We start from the raw sequence: 18,718 nt of genomic DNA, 5'->3' as shown, positions 1-18,718 counted from the left end.
AAAATAAAACATTTGCAAATTAGATATTCACAGATAATTATGGCTTAAAAGAATTTCAGAGTTCTGAATTATGGGTATGGAAAAATTATAAATAATTATAAAAGCATCAGTATGATCCTATGTGTCGAATGAAAAGAAATATCATGAGAACTTAGGAGGTTGTTGAAAGCCAGGATTATTAAAGGGATTTTATTATGTATATTATGTATATATAAACTGAATCAGAAAATGAGGGTATGACCTAGAAGACAGTACATGACTGTGGCAAGGATTTGGACCAGTGAATAAAGATGCATGGAATAAGCCTCAAAGGAGGAGAAGTTACTGATTATTTGTGGTAAGAGACACATTTGTTTCTATAAGTATTTATGAAATAGACAAAAATAAATGCAAAATATTGGGGGGAGAAGCCATAATCAGCTAGGAGGAGCAAAGGTCTCATGCAGGTTTCATTTGAACTGAACCTTAAAGGAAATCAGGGATTCCAAGATCAAGAAGTGATGAGGTAGTCCAGGTATTAGTGACCATGAGAGTATATTGGACCACAGGTTGAAGATAGAGTACCAATATGAGGAATTGTAGGAAGGTCAGTTTGTTTGGAATATAGTGTACAGGAATGATAACAAGGCATAATAATTCTCAAAAGGTTGGATGGGCCAAAGTTTTAAAATGTGAAATAACCACAAATTAATGGGGAACCAGTGGAGTTTATTGAGCAAGAGAGTAACAAGGTTAGAGTTCAGCTTAAAAAAAATCATAGCTAGTGCATAAAGAATGAAATGAATTAGTTGTCGATATCCTCCTCCTCCTCATCATCAGCATCATCATCACCTTGTATATAGTTCTTTTAGGTTTGCAAAGCTTTTGACATAATAAGTTTCATGCTTTGGTAGCTTAAAGCAGTTTTAAGATTTGGGGGTGTATTAAATCATGTAATGGAGAGGATGACCACAGGTGTGATGTCTTTTGGGAAAAGACAGGTATCAGTTCACAAAAGAAGATGAAAAGAGTATGAAGTGATATAAAATCAATATTTATTTATTTATTTTTTGTTTTCAACATTCACTTTCATAAGTTTTTTTTTTTGCCCTTTCTATCTGGCCATGACTCAGTGAGCTCAATTGTTGAGATGAAAGAACTCTTTTTGTCATGAAGACAAAATTTCTGGCATAATTTACTGATCATATTGTCTAGTCAATCTTACATCTTTGCTTAGTGACCAGACTGGTTTTGGTTAGGAAAAATAAAAGCAAAAACAATTGAATTCTGACAATTTATTTTATGTGTAATCAAGTCATAAAAAACCCATCACACACACACACATATTTCTGTGTATGTAGATGCTTATATACATATATATATATATATATATATATATATATATATATATATATATATATATATATAAGTTTGGAGAGAGACAGACAGAAAGACAGACAGAAAGCGACAGAGACAAACAGTCAGAGACAGAAACAGAGAAAGACAGATTGACAGACCAGTCAGACAGAAAAGGCAAAAAAATGTCCATGAATACTGAAGTAAATATTCTGTTCTTTAAGATTATCATGTATTAATTCTGCAGTGTGTATAAATGCTATGTTAAATAGTTATCGTCTCTCTCAGGGCAAAATATCTTTTTAAGTCCTTTTAAGTGAAAGAGAAATAAATTTGTCTGCTTTCCAGAGCTATTTATAAATATAATGTTTTCAGTCCCTCATGCTACGCCTTGAGAGTGGTATGTTAATATGAAGTGATTTTGAATGACTTGGATTTTAGAGATCGTGTTTGACTATGCTGAGAGTAAATCTCATCTCTAATAAGAATTCTAATGTCTCCTGCTTACCTCTCTCCTCAGGTAATAGTCATTAAACATCCTTTAATTAAATTGCACAATTTCCTGCTTTCACTCAGCATGCTTAACTACCCTGATGCTGAAATGTGACTAGGTTTATTATCTGGATGGTTGAGGTATGGTGGAGAATAAGAAAAAAAAATCTCTTACTTGTCATTGAGATTTCCAAAGACTAAGCATTTAAGTAAGGTCTTAAAAACTGATTATCAAAAGGGAGAAAACAATGACTATTAGAAAAAGTGCATTCTGTGTGCCACCTCCAAAAGAAAAAGATTTGAAAAAGAAGTGAGAAAATAACTGAGGAAGTGAGGGGTAATATGCAATTATATGAATAACTATCATCTATATGCTATTTCACAATTAAATAAATACATTGCATGTAAAATTATCTCATCTGATGCTCAATATTTTGACATTAAGTATCACAGCTATTGCAACATTTTATAAATGGGTTAAGAGTGGTGCAGTAAGAGCAATTAGAAATGGGTAACTAGTTATAGGTAACATATATAGACATCCTGAAAAAATGGATACGAAATATGAGGGATTTAGAGAAAAAATATGCTAGTTGACAAACTTTTTTGGTCTGATTATCCATGTAGAATCAGATGTTATGACTTCACCAAATAACTCAGTGGGCATTATTGAGTTCATTCTTTTACAGAAAGACCTTCTCCTTGATGTTGATGGAAAATTATGTCATAATTACTGTATTTATAAAGTATCAATAAGATGGTAAGTGCTGTAATATAGGCTTTGAGGAGTCATTTCACTAATAAAGCAGACTACTTTCAAATGGTCATCACTGTAAATATTTAGAAGTTGATAGACAAGGATAGGTATGTGTTGTTAATTGGGCCTCTGTGGAAGCAGTCTTAACATTTCTGCAAACAGATTGAGCAATAAAGTTCATTAGGATCAGACGATGGAAGGTATAACAGGAGCTAGGAGCTTTTAAACCTGAAAAAGTCTCTTGATAAATGACAATCAATTATGAAGCTATCATAAAAGCTGACAATGTGGCAGGGCTAGGTCTAGGAACTACTTAAAGAAATAGTGAGAAGTCAGTACTTCGCTTGAAGGTAATTACAAATTTAACGATAGGTTGTTTACTCACCTTTAATGTTATACATCTAAAAACTATTGTCTATACTTCCTTCCTCTTCTTCCTTATTATCATCTTCTCAACTCCTTGCAGTCTGACTGGCAGTCCTTATTTTTATCTCAACTTTCTCCAAAGTCATTAATTTTGTTTTTTGTTTGCTATAGCCAGGGACTGTTTTTGTTTTGTTTTGTTTTGTTTTGTTTTGTTTTGTTTTGTTTCAGTCCTTATCATTTATCATTTTTCTGTTAAAGGTATAAAAGAGCTGGACAAGATAAGTATTACACTAGTATGCAGGTCATATTAAAAGACACATATGAAAGTAATCCTCTATTTACTTAAGTAGAATTTCTATGGTTGTCAAATGAAGATAATGAACAAGAATCATGTAGGACAACCAAATATTCATGAGTTGTGACTTGATCCATTTAAATACCTCCAGTCTTGAGAAGATTCAAAGCAATAATGTCAAGTATGTACATAGCACTTTGAAGTTCATAAAACACCTTGTAGACATTATCTCATTTTATCCTCACAAAATCCTATAACGTAGGTGCTATTATTCTCCCCATTTTACAAATAAGGAAACTGAGGCAGACAACTTGAGTGATTTGCCCAGGGTCAAAGAGCTAGCAAGTGTGTGAGGCTGGATTTGGACTCAGATCTTTCTTACTCTAAGTCCAGGGCTCTATCCACTGTGTCACTTAATTGTATATAATAAATATAAACAACTGGTATAGAGTTAAGTCTTAGAATCAAGGGACAAGTTCAAGTCCAAGCATTGATGCTTCCTGGCTATGAAACTCCAGTAACTTAGTTGACTTCTTAGTTTTGCTCATCTGTAAATTTGCAGTGACAACTCAGAGGTGAGGCAAAGAGTTTGTAAACTTTAAAGATCTATGCAAATATCACCACTTTTAAAGAAGGTTAGAGTGTCCAGGACAGGGGAAGAAAGTTTCAAGAATAGGGTGACTGACAGTATCAAGTTCAGCAGAAGCATCAAGGGTAATGAAGATTAAGAAAAGACCATTAGATTTTGCAATTAAATTATCATTAGTAACTTTGGTGAACCTAAGCTTGGTTAAATGATGAGGTCAGAAGCCAGATGGTAGAGAATTAGGAAGACAAAGAGAGAAAAGTAAGTGGAGACACCTATTATAGAAAATCTTCTCAAAGAGTTTAGCCACAAAAGGGAAGAGAGATACGCGATAATAATCAGTGGAGATGGAAGGATCAAATGAGGCTCTTTTGAGGATGAAGGAGACTAACTTACATTTATAGGAAGTAGAAAACCACCCAATAGATAGCAAGAATTTGAAGAAAACTGGGGATGGTAGAGGGGGAAAACTGGTAGAGAAGATGGGATGGAATGAGATCAGTTGTGTATGTAATCACAGCAATAGCTCGATTTTGAGCTATTAAAACAGATGCCATGGCTTCTCATCTTTATTTTTCTCCTAATTTTATGAAAAAATAACATTTGATAAATGGTTTGTGATAAAAATCACATATAGAAAAACTGCCTTTAAATGACATTGGCAAATAGTTGCTTTCTCTCTCCACAAACATACATGTTTAGAGAGGTTTTTCCTCCCTTGAAAACAGCATTTACGATATATAGATGAGAAATTTTTGAGTAATCTATAAAGCGTTGACCTCTTTTATTTCTTATTCAAGCCATATTTTCCAACATATTTCCCCCAGGTCTTCCCTTTGCCCCTCTTCACTTTGAAGTCATTGAGCAGCCAGTTACATACGTATTTCACCAGAGTCTCTCATACAAACCAAATTTCTTTGTAACAATGTAAGTTTCTGAAGGAAAATTATAGGCACTGGGTTTTGGAAATAAAAATCTTGTCATGCTCTAACTCCATAATATTTCTTTTTGTGTATTTTTTTCCACAAAATATCTTTAGTCTGTGATGACACCATAGCAGAAATTTGTTGAAAGGGAAAAAATTATGGAAAACTGAAATGAGGGTTAAAATTGTCATTAGAGCTTCTCTGAAGTAACTAGTTGATTACATTTTCTTTGAAATCTATTTTAGGTCTCTTTTAGTCAAATCAATTTTTTTATCCCATTAAAATACCAGACTTTATTCTAACGAATTTTGTTTACAAAAATCTTCTGCATATGCAACTTGATTGTTTTATACCTGGAGTTACGCATCAACTCCTCCTTAAACACAACACTCATTTTAGTCATAGCCTTAAAATCTTCTATCTCTATTATTTGGGGGGGAAGTTATCTTATAAAGCTTAAAATTTCCTACCTAAGATTTTATATTATCAGTATAAATTACCATCTATGTAATTAAACCAATCATTATTTACACATAATGTTGCATGTTATTTAATTGTTGCCATTATTATTAATATATTATAGAAAATATATTAATATAGAAAAATCTATTCCCCATTAGTTTCTTCACCTATAAGATGATAAGATTAGGATTAGATGATTTCTAAGGCTTTTTCAATTTTTAAAATTGAATAATTAATGCCAATCCACTAAGATAAGCAGGAACATATTTTTGGAAATAAACTTAACCAAAGCTTCCATTACAGTCCATATTTGTGGATGTGGCCTTTCATAACTCTCATTGTGCCACAGCTTAGACAAACACTTGGAACCTATCAAAAACATAAAGCTTTCAGCTCTGATTTCACTTTGGTAGAAACTTCCATCTGTCCATGCAGTTTCTCTAACTCCGCCGTTTGATTCACAAGTCCAGGAAATGAGGCTGATTCTGAGATGAAATGTTGTCACATTTGAATATTTTCAGAATTATGTCTGCATCATTAGGAAATGATAGAACAAATTCAACACTCACATAAAAGTAAATTCCACATCTTAAACTCCGTAGATGATATATAAAAAAGATTTCTGAAATAGAGGACTATGAGATTATAAACTGCACATAAGCAGGGGTACTGTTTTTTGTTTCAATCTCCAAAATGGTTAACCTAGTTTATTATATAATCGGTATTTCATAAATATCTGTTAAATGACTTTATACATATTCAAACATTTCTCAATTATGTATAAATGATATTCTTGGTTCCTCTGTCATCTACTCTTAGTAATTTTTTTTAACAAATAAAATTTTAAAAAAATCTCTTTCATTTCATGTTTAGCTAGCTCTTAGTACCAGTACTTAATTGTGTTCACCAGAGCACTGAAATGATAAAGAAACTCATTCTAGTGTTTAACCAAAATTTAAATTATGTCTTTGATACATTTGTGATCTTTAGAATACCAACCTCAAAATATGTTAAAAGTTTGTGAAAAATAATTTAATTGAAGAAACATCACACAATATAAGTAAAAATATAAAAAAGAATAAGACTGGGAAATTGTTTATTCATTTATTAGACTCCAACAGATATAATGTCATGCCCTGTGGGTCATAAAATGCACTGGTCAGAATAGACTGAATAAAAATGCTTTACAGTATGTGAAGGGGAGCATTGTGAAATAATCCAAAGAAAGAATGCTGGAGCAGATTGTTAAGAGCTTTTAAATTTAAAAAAAATAGGCCTTTGTTTTTTTAATCCTAGAGGTAATACAGAACTACTGAAGTTTCTTAGGCAAAATTAAGTGAACAAGTAGAACAGCATTTATTAAACACTATGTGTAAAATGCTGTGCTAAACACTGAGATTACAAACATAACCAAAAAGAAAGATAGCCTCTGTCCTCATGGAGCTTCAATTATACTGGAGAAAGACAACATATAAAATGAAATTGAAAGGTGAGGGGGAGAAGGTGTCTATGAGGGAGTAAGGTAAAATTTAGAGAATGGTGAAAGTCTGGTCTCATACATTCTTCAAAATGAGAAGGAATCCACTAGTGGAAGAAAATGGCTACAGAGGCAGAGGGGAGGAGGAAGTTGTAGCTGCAGCTTGGCAGCAATGTAGCATGACTTTATACAAATTCAAACATTTTTCTCAATTATATGTAAATGATATTGTTGATTCCTTTATTATCTATTCTTAGTAATTTTATTTAAATAACACACTTTTAAAAAAAAATTCTCTTTGAAGAATGTCTGCAGAATGCATACTTACTGGTTTGTGTCCTTCCTCAAATTGGTGGTACATGGATGGAAGAATGGAATAAGGAGGCCATGAGGGCTTGAATAAAGGAATTAATCACACTTGTGACTAGAAAAAAAATATTTCAGTGGTGTGGAGGATAAATTAGGAAGCGGGGAGAGAGAGAGAGAGAGGGAGAGAGAGAGAGAGAGAGAGAGAGAGAGAGAGAGAGAGAGAGAGAGAGAGAGACTTAAGACTTATCCAAATAGGAGAAGGTAACAATTATATAGGTGAAAGATAGTGAAGCCTTTACCAGACAGGTTCTTGTGTGAGGTGAGAGAAGGTTTCAGATTAAAGATATAATATGGAGAGGGGATCAACAACCCTTGGCAACTCACTGGATATGCACCTCTCCTGATTTCTATATGGTCAAAAGTCACTGACTGAGAAATGTACTCTGTACAAAGTAACAGCAATATTGTAGGATAAACAGCCATGAATGATTTAGCTATTCTCAGCAATACAATGATCCAAGACAATTCAGAAGAACTTACGAGAAAAAAAACATAGTATCTGAATACAGATTTAAGCATACTTTTTTATTTCATTTTATTTTTTTTAATTTATTTAACATATTTAGTTTTCAGCATTGATTTTCACAAGAGTTTGGATTACAAATTTTCTCCCCATTTCTACCCTCCCCCCCACTCCAAGATGGCATATATTCTGGTTGCCCTGTTCCCCAGTCAGCGCTCCCCTCTGTCACCCCACTCCCCTCCCATCCCCTTTTCCCTTCCTTTCTTGTAGGGCAAGATAAATTTTTATGCCCCATTGCCTGTGTATCTTATTTTCTAGTTGCATGCAAAAACATTTTTGTTTGTTTTTGAACATCTGTTTATAAAACTTTGAGTTCCAAATTCTCTCCCCTCTTCCCTTCCCACCCACCCTCCCTAAGAAGCCAAGCCATTCAACATAGGCCACATGTGTATCATTGTGTATAATCCTTCCACAATACTCATGTTGTGAAAGACTAACTATATTTTGCTCCTTCCCAACCCATCCCCCTTTATTGAATTTTCTCCCTTGACCCTGTCCCCTTTCAAAAGTGTTTGTTTTTGACTATGTCTACCACCATCTGCCCTCCCCTCCATCATCCCCCCCATTTTTTTTTATCTTCTTCCCTCTTCTTTCCTGTGGGGTAAGATTCCCAATTGGGTATGTATGGTATTCCCTCCTTAGGCCAAATCTGATGAGAGCAATGTTCACTCATTCCCCCCTCATCCTCCCTCTCCCCTCCTCCCACAGAACTGCTTCCTCTTGCCACCTTTATGGGAGATAATCCATCTCATTCTATCTGTCCTTATCTCCCTCTCTCAATATGTTCCTCTCTCATCCCTTAATTTGATTTTATTTCTTTTAGATATCTTCCCTTCATCTTCAACTCACCCTGTGTCTGCTCTCTCTCTCTCTCTCTCTCTCTCTCTCTCTCTCTCTCTCTATATATATATATATATATATATATATATATACATATATATACACACATATATATATACATACACACATAGATTTATACATACATACATATTCACCCATATATATATACAAATATATATATATATATACAAATATATATATATATATATATATATATATATATATATATATATATATATATATATATATATATATGCATATTCCCTTCAGCTACCCTAATACTGAGGTCTCATGAATCATACACATCATCTTTCCATGTAGGAATGTCAACAAAAAAGTTCACCTTTAGTAAGTCCCTTGCAATTTCTTTTTCTTGTTCTTTTTCTTGATTACCTTTTCATGCTTCTCTTGATTCTTGTGTTTGAAAGTCAAATTTTCTATTCAGTTCTGGTCTTTTCACTGAGAAAGCTTGAAAGTCCTCTATTTTATTGATAATCCATATTTTGCCTTGGAGCATGATACTCAGTTTTGCTGGGTAGGTGATTCTTGGTTTTAATCCTAGCTCCATTGACCTTCGGAATATCGTATTCCAAGCCCTTCGATCTCTTAATGTAGAGGCTGCCAGATCTTGGGTTATTCTGATTGAGTTTCCACAATACTCAAATTGTTTCTTTCTGGCTGCTTGCAGCATTTTCTCCTTGATCTGGGAGCTCTGGAATTTGGCGACAATATTCCTGGGAAATTCTTTTTGGGATCTACTTGAGGAGGCAATCGATGGATTCTTTCAATTTTTATTTTGCCCTGTGGCTCTAGAATATCAGGGCAGTTCTCCTTGATAATTTCTTGAAAGATGATATCTAGGCTATTTTTTTGATCATGGCTTTCAGGTAGTCCAATAATTTTTAAATTATCTCTCCTGAATCTATTTTCCAGGTCAGTGGTTTTTCCAAGGAGATATTTCACATTATCTTCCATTTTTTCATTCCTTTGGTTCTGTTTTATAATGTCTTGATTTCTCATAAAATCACTAGCTTCCACTTGCTCCAATCTAATTTTTAAAGTAGTATTTTCTTCAGTGGTCTTTTGGACCTCCTTTTCCATTTGGCTAATTCTGCCTTTCAAGGCATTCTTCTCCTCATTGGCTTTTTGGAGCTCTTTTGCCATTTGAGTTAGTCTGTTTTTTAAGGTGTTGTTTTCTTCAGTGCATTTTTCAGTATTTTTTTGGGTCTCCTTTAGCAAGTCATTGACTTGTTTTCATGGTTTTCTCGCATCCTTCTCATTTCTCTTCCCAATTTTTCCTCTACTTCTCTAACTTGCTTTTCCAAATCCTTTTTGAGCTCTTCCATGGCCTGGGACCAGTTCATGTTTTTCTTGGAGGTTTCTGTTGTAGGCTCTTTGATTTTATGAATTTCTTCTGTCTGTATGTTTTGGTCTTCTTTGTCAGCAAAAAAAGAATGCAAAGTCTGAGACTGAATCTTGGTGCTTTTTCACTGCCTGGCCATATTCCCAGCCAACTTACTTGACCTTTGAGTTTTTCAGTGGGGTATGACTGCTTGTAGACTAGAGAGTTCTATGTTCCACGTTTGGGGGGGAGGTGCCAGCTCTGCCTCACCAGCACTGCTCCTTATCCAACCCCCAACCCCGACTGGGGTTAGATCTTCAGCAGGCTGTGCACTCCAGCTCTGATCCGCCACTTATTTCCTCCCACCAGGTGGGCCTGGAGCCGGAAGTAACAACAGCTGTAGCTGCCCCACCTCTGCTGCCCCCGGGGCTGGAAGCCGAACTGTGAACTCCTTCTACTCCTGCAGCTTTTCCCACTAACCTTCTCCGCAGTCTTTGGTGTTTGTGGGTTGAGGAGTAACTGGTAACTGCTGCAGCTCACTGATTCAGGGCGCTAGGGCCCCCTCCCCCCGGCTTCTGGTCTGGATGGTCCATGCCGCTCAGGCTGGGCTCTGCTCCACTCCGTTCCCAGCTCCCAGCTCCCAGTTCCCAGCTCCGTGTGGGATAGACCTCACCCAGAGACCATCCAGGCTGTCCTGGGCTGGAGCCCTGCTTCCCTCTGCTGTTTTGTGGGTTCTGCCGTTCTAGAATTGGTTCAGAGCCATTTTTTATAGGTTTTTGGAGGGACTTGGTACGGAGCTCACAGTAGTTCCTGCTTACCAGCCGCCATCTTGGCTCCGCCCCCTAAGCATACTTTTAAAAAAAAATTTCTTGAGTTTTTTTTTCTTGTCCGTTTGTCCCACATGACTACTATGAATGTTTTTCATGACTGCACATGTATAATTTGCTTGCCTTCTCCAGACAGTGGGGTGGGGAGGGGTCTTCCTCACTCTAGTCCCAGCACTCTATCCATGGATACTATAGGAATGGGTAAATGTTTTATGAGAGGTTGTATGTACTAGTTGAGATTTATCCCTTGTATCCAACACTTACTATTGAATACCTCAAACTCACATTTCAATATTTAAGAGACACTCTGGAATGTGTCAGAATCCTAGGAACTTATAGTGACTCAAGGATGGATTAAGGTCACTTACTCAGCAGGATATCTTCTGTGACTGTATGCTTATACAATCATTGTACATGTCCAATGACCTTGAGACATTTGTATTCTTGGAGGCTTCCGGAAACGTCTAAGCATCTAGAAGTCATCTACGAAATGGCTACCCTGACCAGAATATGATCAAATTATACACCAGCAATAGAGAGAAATTACTGGAGGAGTACTCAGAAGAGAAAAGCTCATAGGATTATAGGATACTAAGATTAACAGGTTCTTTAGACATCTTATAAACCAATCTATTCATTTTACTTATGAGTAAACAGGACTAGAACAGTGACATCTAAATTTATGGATGCAGTAAGCAAATAGCGAAGCAGGATTTGAGCTCTGCTTGGAACGGCTCCAAAGATAATGTGTTTTTGTAATTTAGACAACCAATTAATTACCAGTTATAAAAGACAGCTAAATGATTCACACATAGTACAAACTAGTTACTCCTTGGCTGGAACTCTATCTATTAGGCTGAGCTGTATCACAGTATTGTCTGAATTCTAAGGGGCAGATAGGTGGTGCAGGGTAGAGCACCAGCCCTGGAGTCAGGAGGATCTGAGTTCAAATCCAGCCTCAGAAACTTGATACACTCACTAGCTGTGTGACCTTGGGCAAGTCACTCAACCTGCCCTGCCTTCCCCACTCCAAAATAATTGCTTCTCCATTAGAATACAAAGAAAATTAGCTCTATCATTTTCTCAGTGGAATCAATTTGAATGGAGTTACATACTTGTATACGTTGGGGACAAGAACAAGGACCAATATAATAAGCAAAAATATTCGGAACATGTAGAGGTTGAAAATTTATTTTGCATGATATATTAACATATACATATTGATACGAGAGGAGCAGTTAGGAGTCACGGTGGATAGATGTTGGGCCTGGAGTCAGGAAGACCTGAATTAGAATATGGCCCCAGATAGCTGTGTGATGCTGAGCAAGTCACTTAATTTGTTCGCCTCAGTTTCCTCACCAGTAAAATGAGCTGGAGAAGGAAATGGCAAATCATTCTAGCATCTTTGCCAAGAAAAGCCCAAACGGAGGTCACAAAGAGTCTGACCTGCCTGAAATATCTGAACAGCAACAATTTTATGACACATATAGAGTTCTATGAAATCATTAGTATATCCTCATATCCTGAAATGACAAAGCACTTTTGACCCAGTCCTAGGCAGTATGCATACACTTAGACTGGTTTGAACAGTCATTTTCCTAAAACAGATTTGTATGTATGCACAATTATTTGCTAAGACAGTCTACTTCATCTATTCAAATCTCAACTTTCTCATCTGGAAACTAATGATAATAATGATTTAAAAAACCACCCAAACTACAGGGGAATGAGGAAGTCATTTTTATTAAGCTCCAAGTGAGAAATAAAGAGAAATTGCTGTTGGTAGTGGTGCTTAAATTGACTTGATTTCTAATTTTATTGATTGAGCTCAGTTGAATAAATCAAAGTGGTCTCTAATCTTATTTTTGAATAGAAAGAGAAATAATTATTTCTATAGGGTAGACTTAAAGGGCAGTAGAAAATGGAAACCTCTACCAACCATTTTCATTTTCCTTTTTCTTCTTGTACAGCATAAAAAGTTTGATTTTTTTTAAAGGAAGTTAATCATAAATTACTTTCTGAAGTATTAATGGTGTTGAAAATCATGGGGCCAATCAGAAAACCTAGGATAACTTATAACTATGTTTTAGGAACTTCAGAATGCCAAACCAATTATTTTGAAAGAAAATAAAGCCAGTTTCACTTGTATATTCCATGCTGTTTGCTGCCTGATTTCATTCAGAACAAGATGGAACAGGATCTTGGCTTCCTTTATGTATCATATTCACCTATAACCTGCATGGCCCTAGATCTTTCTCCTCATTCTTTTGTGTTGGAACATAACAAGTAGCCTAGCTCTATAACAAGCACACAGTAAATTGGCTTAAAATTTAGCAGTGACCTTTCCTGAAGTAATAGATGACTATACATAAAAGGTACCTCAGGGCCATTCCAATGCGTGGCATTTTCCTAACAAAATGTGTTCATTAAAGGCATAAAATAACTATATTTTGTATAAAGTGTGTGTGTATACATACATATATTTCACATTGCTATACATATGTCATAATACCATACATACCCTATGAAAACAAGCAATTTAGGGAAACTGGAGGAAATAAGTATTTTTCTAAAGCATGTCTACTTGAAAGGTGATTATATTTCTGTCAAACCCTTTTCTGATTATAGGAATGCATGTAGGAGTTCCAGTATCCTTGAAATACACTCTCTGCATCTTGTCTAGGTAGTATAATGGGCAGAGAACCAGACAAGGAGTTAGGAAGTATAGAGCCTTGAAAGATTGACCTCATATTCAGAATAACTTTACATTTACAGCATTGTCAAATCTTATAATTTTTGTCTCGTGATTGATTTCCAATAATTCTACAGTATTGTTAAATCATAAATTCTTATCTCATGATAGCTTTCCAATAATTCCCTTCTCTTTGCTCAAACAACCACCCCCTTTGTAAGGCCCTTACAAATTTCCCCTTGGAGAACAAGAATAGCTTTCTAATTGCACTCCCTTCCTCAACTCTCTTCCCACTCCAGTCTATCCTCATTCTGCTGCCAAGGTGATCTTAAAATGAAGCTCGAACCAGCTCATTCCCTCACTCTGTAAACTTCAAAGAAAAGAAAGACAGACAAAATGATAGAAAATCTGAGACAGAGAGACAGAAAGAAAAAGAATGTGAGAGAAATACAATATATTTACTTAATGAAATGAGGCCTAAATTCCATCTTATTCAGAATCAAAGAAAGTTAAAGTTATTTAGTTAAACCTTACTAAGTTGCCCAACCCTATTTTACTAAGCAATCTAGATATAACTCATTAGATTTTCCTCTTGTCACCATCCCTAACCCCTTCCTGTAGTAACTCAAATACCCAATATCTAGGCATGTATACTTCATTCCTCTCTAAATTTGAAAGAGGGATAGAGGATGAGGAATTGAGTGTATGGTGAAGAAAATTACTTGGTCATAGGATAAAAGATTCCAACTAGGAAGATCTTTCGGAAGACCATATATTTCAACCCCTTTCTACAAATAAGAAAGGAGTTCTAGAGAGTTGTCTAATGTCACCCAGCTAGTAAGGTTCAGGGCCTGGATTTGAACCCAATGTATATGATTCTAAATATGTGTATATTTCTCTATCTATCTACATACATGTGTGTGTGTATATATATATACACACATATATGTATGTATACGCATGTATGTATATATGTATGTGTATGTGTGTGTATTACCTGTGTGAGTTTATGGCTTGCTTTTTCTTAACACAGACATAAAATACACTTAAATCAACAACATGTATGACCCTTCTAGCTCAGGAGTGAAACAAAGAAGAAAGAAAAATGGAAAGATAAAGGGAGAAAATGTGTAAAAAATCATTTTTTGCTAGGGGAAATTATATTTTTAACATTTATAGTACTTTATGCATACCTTTTATTTTATCATCACTTTTGTATTTCAATATATACACATTGTTTCTCTACCCAGATGAAGGATTTTTAAATTTTGGCCTTTCTTGTTATTGATTTTTTTTTGAAATCTGGTGAATCCTATAGAACACTTCTCAGAATATTTTTTTCATTTACAATTGAAGAAATTGTTTAATTTTAGTAATAAAAAAATCTTTATTTTCCTTCCAAGTTGATGAAGTTCCTGTAGTCTATAAGAACCCCTGCTCTAGGGAGAAAACGTTCACAAAAAATTAAAAATAATAATAAGAAAAAAAATAAATAATGCATCAAGCAAATCTGAAACTATATTCAATGTTCAACACCCATGGTCCCCTACCTCTGCATAACCACTATGGGGTTAAGCCTGGTAATTGTAACTATACAGAGTTCAGTTTCTTGTTGTTGTTGTTGTTGTTCTTGTTCTTCTCATTGTTCTTCTTCTTGCTCTTCTTCTTCTTGTTGTTCTTCTTCACATTTATATTGTTGTGGTTTTTTTGTTTACTGTTTTTCTGGTTCTGCTTCTTTCATTCTACTTGGATCATAGGGAGAACTAGCATGTCATGGTAGGGAAGGATAGAATGGTATAAGGGAGGAAAGCTGAATGTGGCATCAGGAACATGGGTTAAAATCCTATCGCAGGTACTTACTGTCTGGCAACCTCCAATTCCTTCTCTACCAAACAAAGGATCTAGATGACCTCAGAGTCTCTTCTAGCTCTAAATCTATGATCCATAAGTCTTCAGATACTTCTTTCACTTCTTCATTTTCATTATTTTTAAAGGTAAAATAGTAATCTGTAATGTTCTATTTTTTGATTTTTTTATTTGATATTTTTTAGTTTTCAGCATTGATTTCCACAAGATTTTGAGTTACAAATTTTCTCCCCATTTCTACCCTCCCCCCACTCCAAGATGGCTTATATTTTGATTGCCCCATTCTCAGTCAGCTCTCCCTTCTGTCACCCCCCCATCCCTTTTTCCCTTACTTTCTTGTAGGGCAAGCTAGATTTCTATGCCACATTGCCTGTATGTCTTATTTCCCCATTGCATGCAAAAACAATATTTTGTTTGAGCAACTGCTTTTAAAATTTTGAGTTCGAAATTCTTTCCCCTCCTCCCTCCCCACCTACTATCCCTAAGAAGGCAAGCAATTCAACACAGGCCACCAATGTATGACTATGAAAAACATTCCCATAAACACTCATATTGCAAAAGACTAACTATATTTCCCTCCTTCCTATCCTGTCCCCCTTTATTCAATATTCTCTCTTGACCCTCTCCCTTTACAAAACTGTTTGCTTTTGATTACTGCTTCCCCCTATCTGTTCTCCCTTCTATTATCATCCTTTTTCATCCCATTCCCCCTACTTTCCAGTGCTGTAAGATACCCAATTGAGTATGTATGGTATCCCCTCCTCAAGTCAAATCTGATCAGAGCAAGATTCACTCATTCCCCCTCACCTGCCCTGTCTTCCCTTCCAACAGAAAGGCTTTTTCTTGCCATTTTTATGCAAGATTATTTACCCCATTCTATCTCTCCCTTTCTCACTCTCTCAATATATTTCTCTCTCATTCCTTAATTTGATTTTATTTATTTTAGATATCATCCCTTCATATTCAACTCACCCCGTGCCCTCTGTCTCTTTCTCTCTCTCTCTCTCTCTCTCTCTCTCTCTCTCTCTCTCTCTCTCTCTCTCTCTCTCTCTCTCTATATATATATATATATATATATATATAATATATATGTATATATGTATATATATGTATGTATATATATACATTATATAAAAACATATATATGTATATATATGTATATATACACACACATACATATATATGTATGTACGTTTGTATATTCTATTCAGCTGCTCTAATACTGAGGTCTCATGAGTTATACACATCATCTTTCCATGTAGGAATGTAAACAAAACAGTTCAACTTTAGTAAGTCCCTTATGATTTCTTTTTCTTGATTAACTTTTCATGCTTCTCTTGATTCTTGTGTTTGAAAGTCAAATTTCTATTCAGCTCTGGTCTTTTCACTGAGAAAGCTTGAAAGTCCTCTATTTTGTTGATGATCCATATTTTGCCTTGGAGTATGATACTCAGTTTCAATGGGTAGGTGATTCTTGGTTTCAATCCTAGCTCCATTGACCTCTGGAATGTCATATTCCAAGCCCTTCAATCCGTTAGAGTAGAAGCTGCTAGATCTTGTATTATCCTGATCATGTTTCCACAATACTCAATTATTTTTTTTTTCTTTCTGGCTGCTTGCAGTATTTTCTCCTTGATCTGGGAGCTCTGGAATTTGGCATCAATATTCCTAGGAGTTTTGTTTTGGGGATCTTTTTGAGGAGGCCATGTGTGGATTCTTTCGATTTCTATTTTACCCTTTGGCTTTGGAATATCAGGGCAGCTTTCCTTGAAAATTTCTTGAAAGATGATATCTAAGTTCTTTTTTTGATCATTGCTTTCAGGTCATCAAATAATTTTTAAATTATCTCTCCTGGATCTATTTTCCAGGGCAGTGGTTTTTCCAATGAAATATTTCACGTTGACTTCCATTTTTTCATTTCTTTGTTTCTGTTTTATAATATTTTGATTTCTCATAAAGTCAGTAGCTTCCACTTGCTGCAATCTAATTTTTAAGGTAGGATTCTGCCTTTCTAAGCATTCCTCTCCTCATTGGCTTTTTGGAGCTCTTTTGCCATTTGAGTTAGTATATTTTTAAGGTGTTATTTTCTTCAGTATTTTTTTGGTTCTCCTTTAGCAAGATATTGATTTATTTTTCATGTTTTTCCCACATCACTCTCATTTCTCTTCTCGATTTTTCCTCTACTTCTCTAACTGGCTTTTCCAAATGCTTTTAGAGCTCTTCCATGGCCTGAGACCAGTTCATGTTTTTCTTGGAGGCTTTTGATGGAGGCTCTTTGAATTTCTTGACTTCTTCTTGTTTTATTTTTTGGTTTTCATGTCGCCAAAGAAAGATTCCAAAATCTGAGTCTGAATCTGAGTGCGTTTTCACTGCCTGGCCACATTCCCAGTCAACTACTTGACCCTTGAGTTTTTTGTGGAGGTATGACTGCTTGTAGAGTGGAGTGTACTTTGTTCCAAGCTTGAGGGGCTGTGCTGTTGTTTTCAGAGCTTTTTCTACACAGCAAGTGCTGCTACACTAGTGCTCCTCCTCCCCTAAGAACCTCCAACCCAGACCAGACTCATATCTGAGTAGGTTCTGCACTCCCACTCAGATCTGCCACTTAATTCTTCCCACCAGGTGAGTCTGGGGCTACAATCAACTGCAGCTGTAGTTCTATAGCTGCATCAGCTCCCCCTGGGGTAGTGACCTAACTGCAAACTCCTTTCACTCTGTCCCTGCAGTTTTTTTCCACTAACCTTCTTTGTTGACTTTGATGTTTGTGGGTTGAGAAATCTCGTAACTGCCATGGCTCACTGATTCAGGGCGCTACGGCCTGTTCAACCCATCTCCCGGTCTGGTTGGTCCAGGTGCAGCCCATGCTGGGCTTGCTCTGCTCTGCTCCCAGCTGCATAGGATACACCTTACCCAGCGACCATCCAGGCTGTCCTGCGCTGGAGCCCTGCTTCCCTCTGCTATTTTGTGGGTTCTGCAGTTCTAGTATTTGTTCAGAGCCATTTTTATAGGTGCTTGGAGGGTCCTGGGGGAGAACTTTAAGCATGTCCCTGTTTTCTAGCTGACATCTTGGCTCTGCACCCCCCAGGCTCTTTTTTGATTGTGGCTTTCAGGTAGTCCAATAATTTTTAAATTATCTCTCCTGGACCTATTTTCCAGGTCAGTGGTTTTTCCAATGAGATATTTCATATTGTCTTCCATTTTTTAATTCCTTCAGTTCTGTTTTATAATATCATGATTTCTCATAAAGCTTCCACTTGCTCCAATCTAATTTTTAAGGTAGTATTTTCTTCAGTGGTCTTTTGGACCTCCTTCTCCATTTGGCTAACTCTGCCTTTCAAGGCATTCTTCTCCTCATTGGCTTTTTGGAGCTCTTTTGCCATGAGTTAGTCCATTTTTAAGGTGTTATTTTCTTCAACATTTTTTAGGTCTCCTTTAGCAAGTCATTGACTTGTTTTTCATTATTTTCTTTCATCACTCTCATTTCACTTCCCAATTTTTCCTCTACTTCTCTAACTTGCTTTTCCAAATCCTTTTTGAGCTCTGCCATGGCCTGAGACCAATTCTTA

The sequence above is a fragment of the Trichosurus vulpecula genome, chromosome 9 (assembly GCF_011100635.1).
Source record: "Trichosurus vulpecula isolate mTriVul1 chromosome 9, mTriVul1.pri, whole genome shotgun sequence".
Taxonomy (NCBI): Eukaryota; Metazoa; Chordata; class Mammalia; order Diprotodontia; family Phalangeridae; genus Trichosurus; species Trichosurus vulpecula.
The sequence above is the reverse complement of the archived record's forward strand: the minus strand, read 5'-3'. Positions refer to the sequence as shown.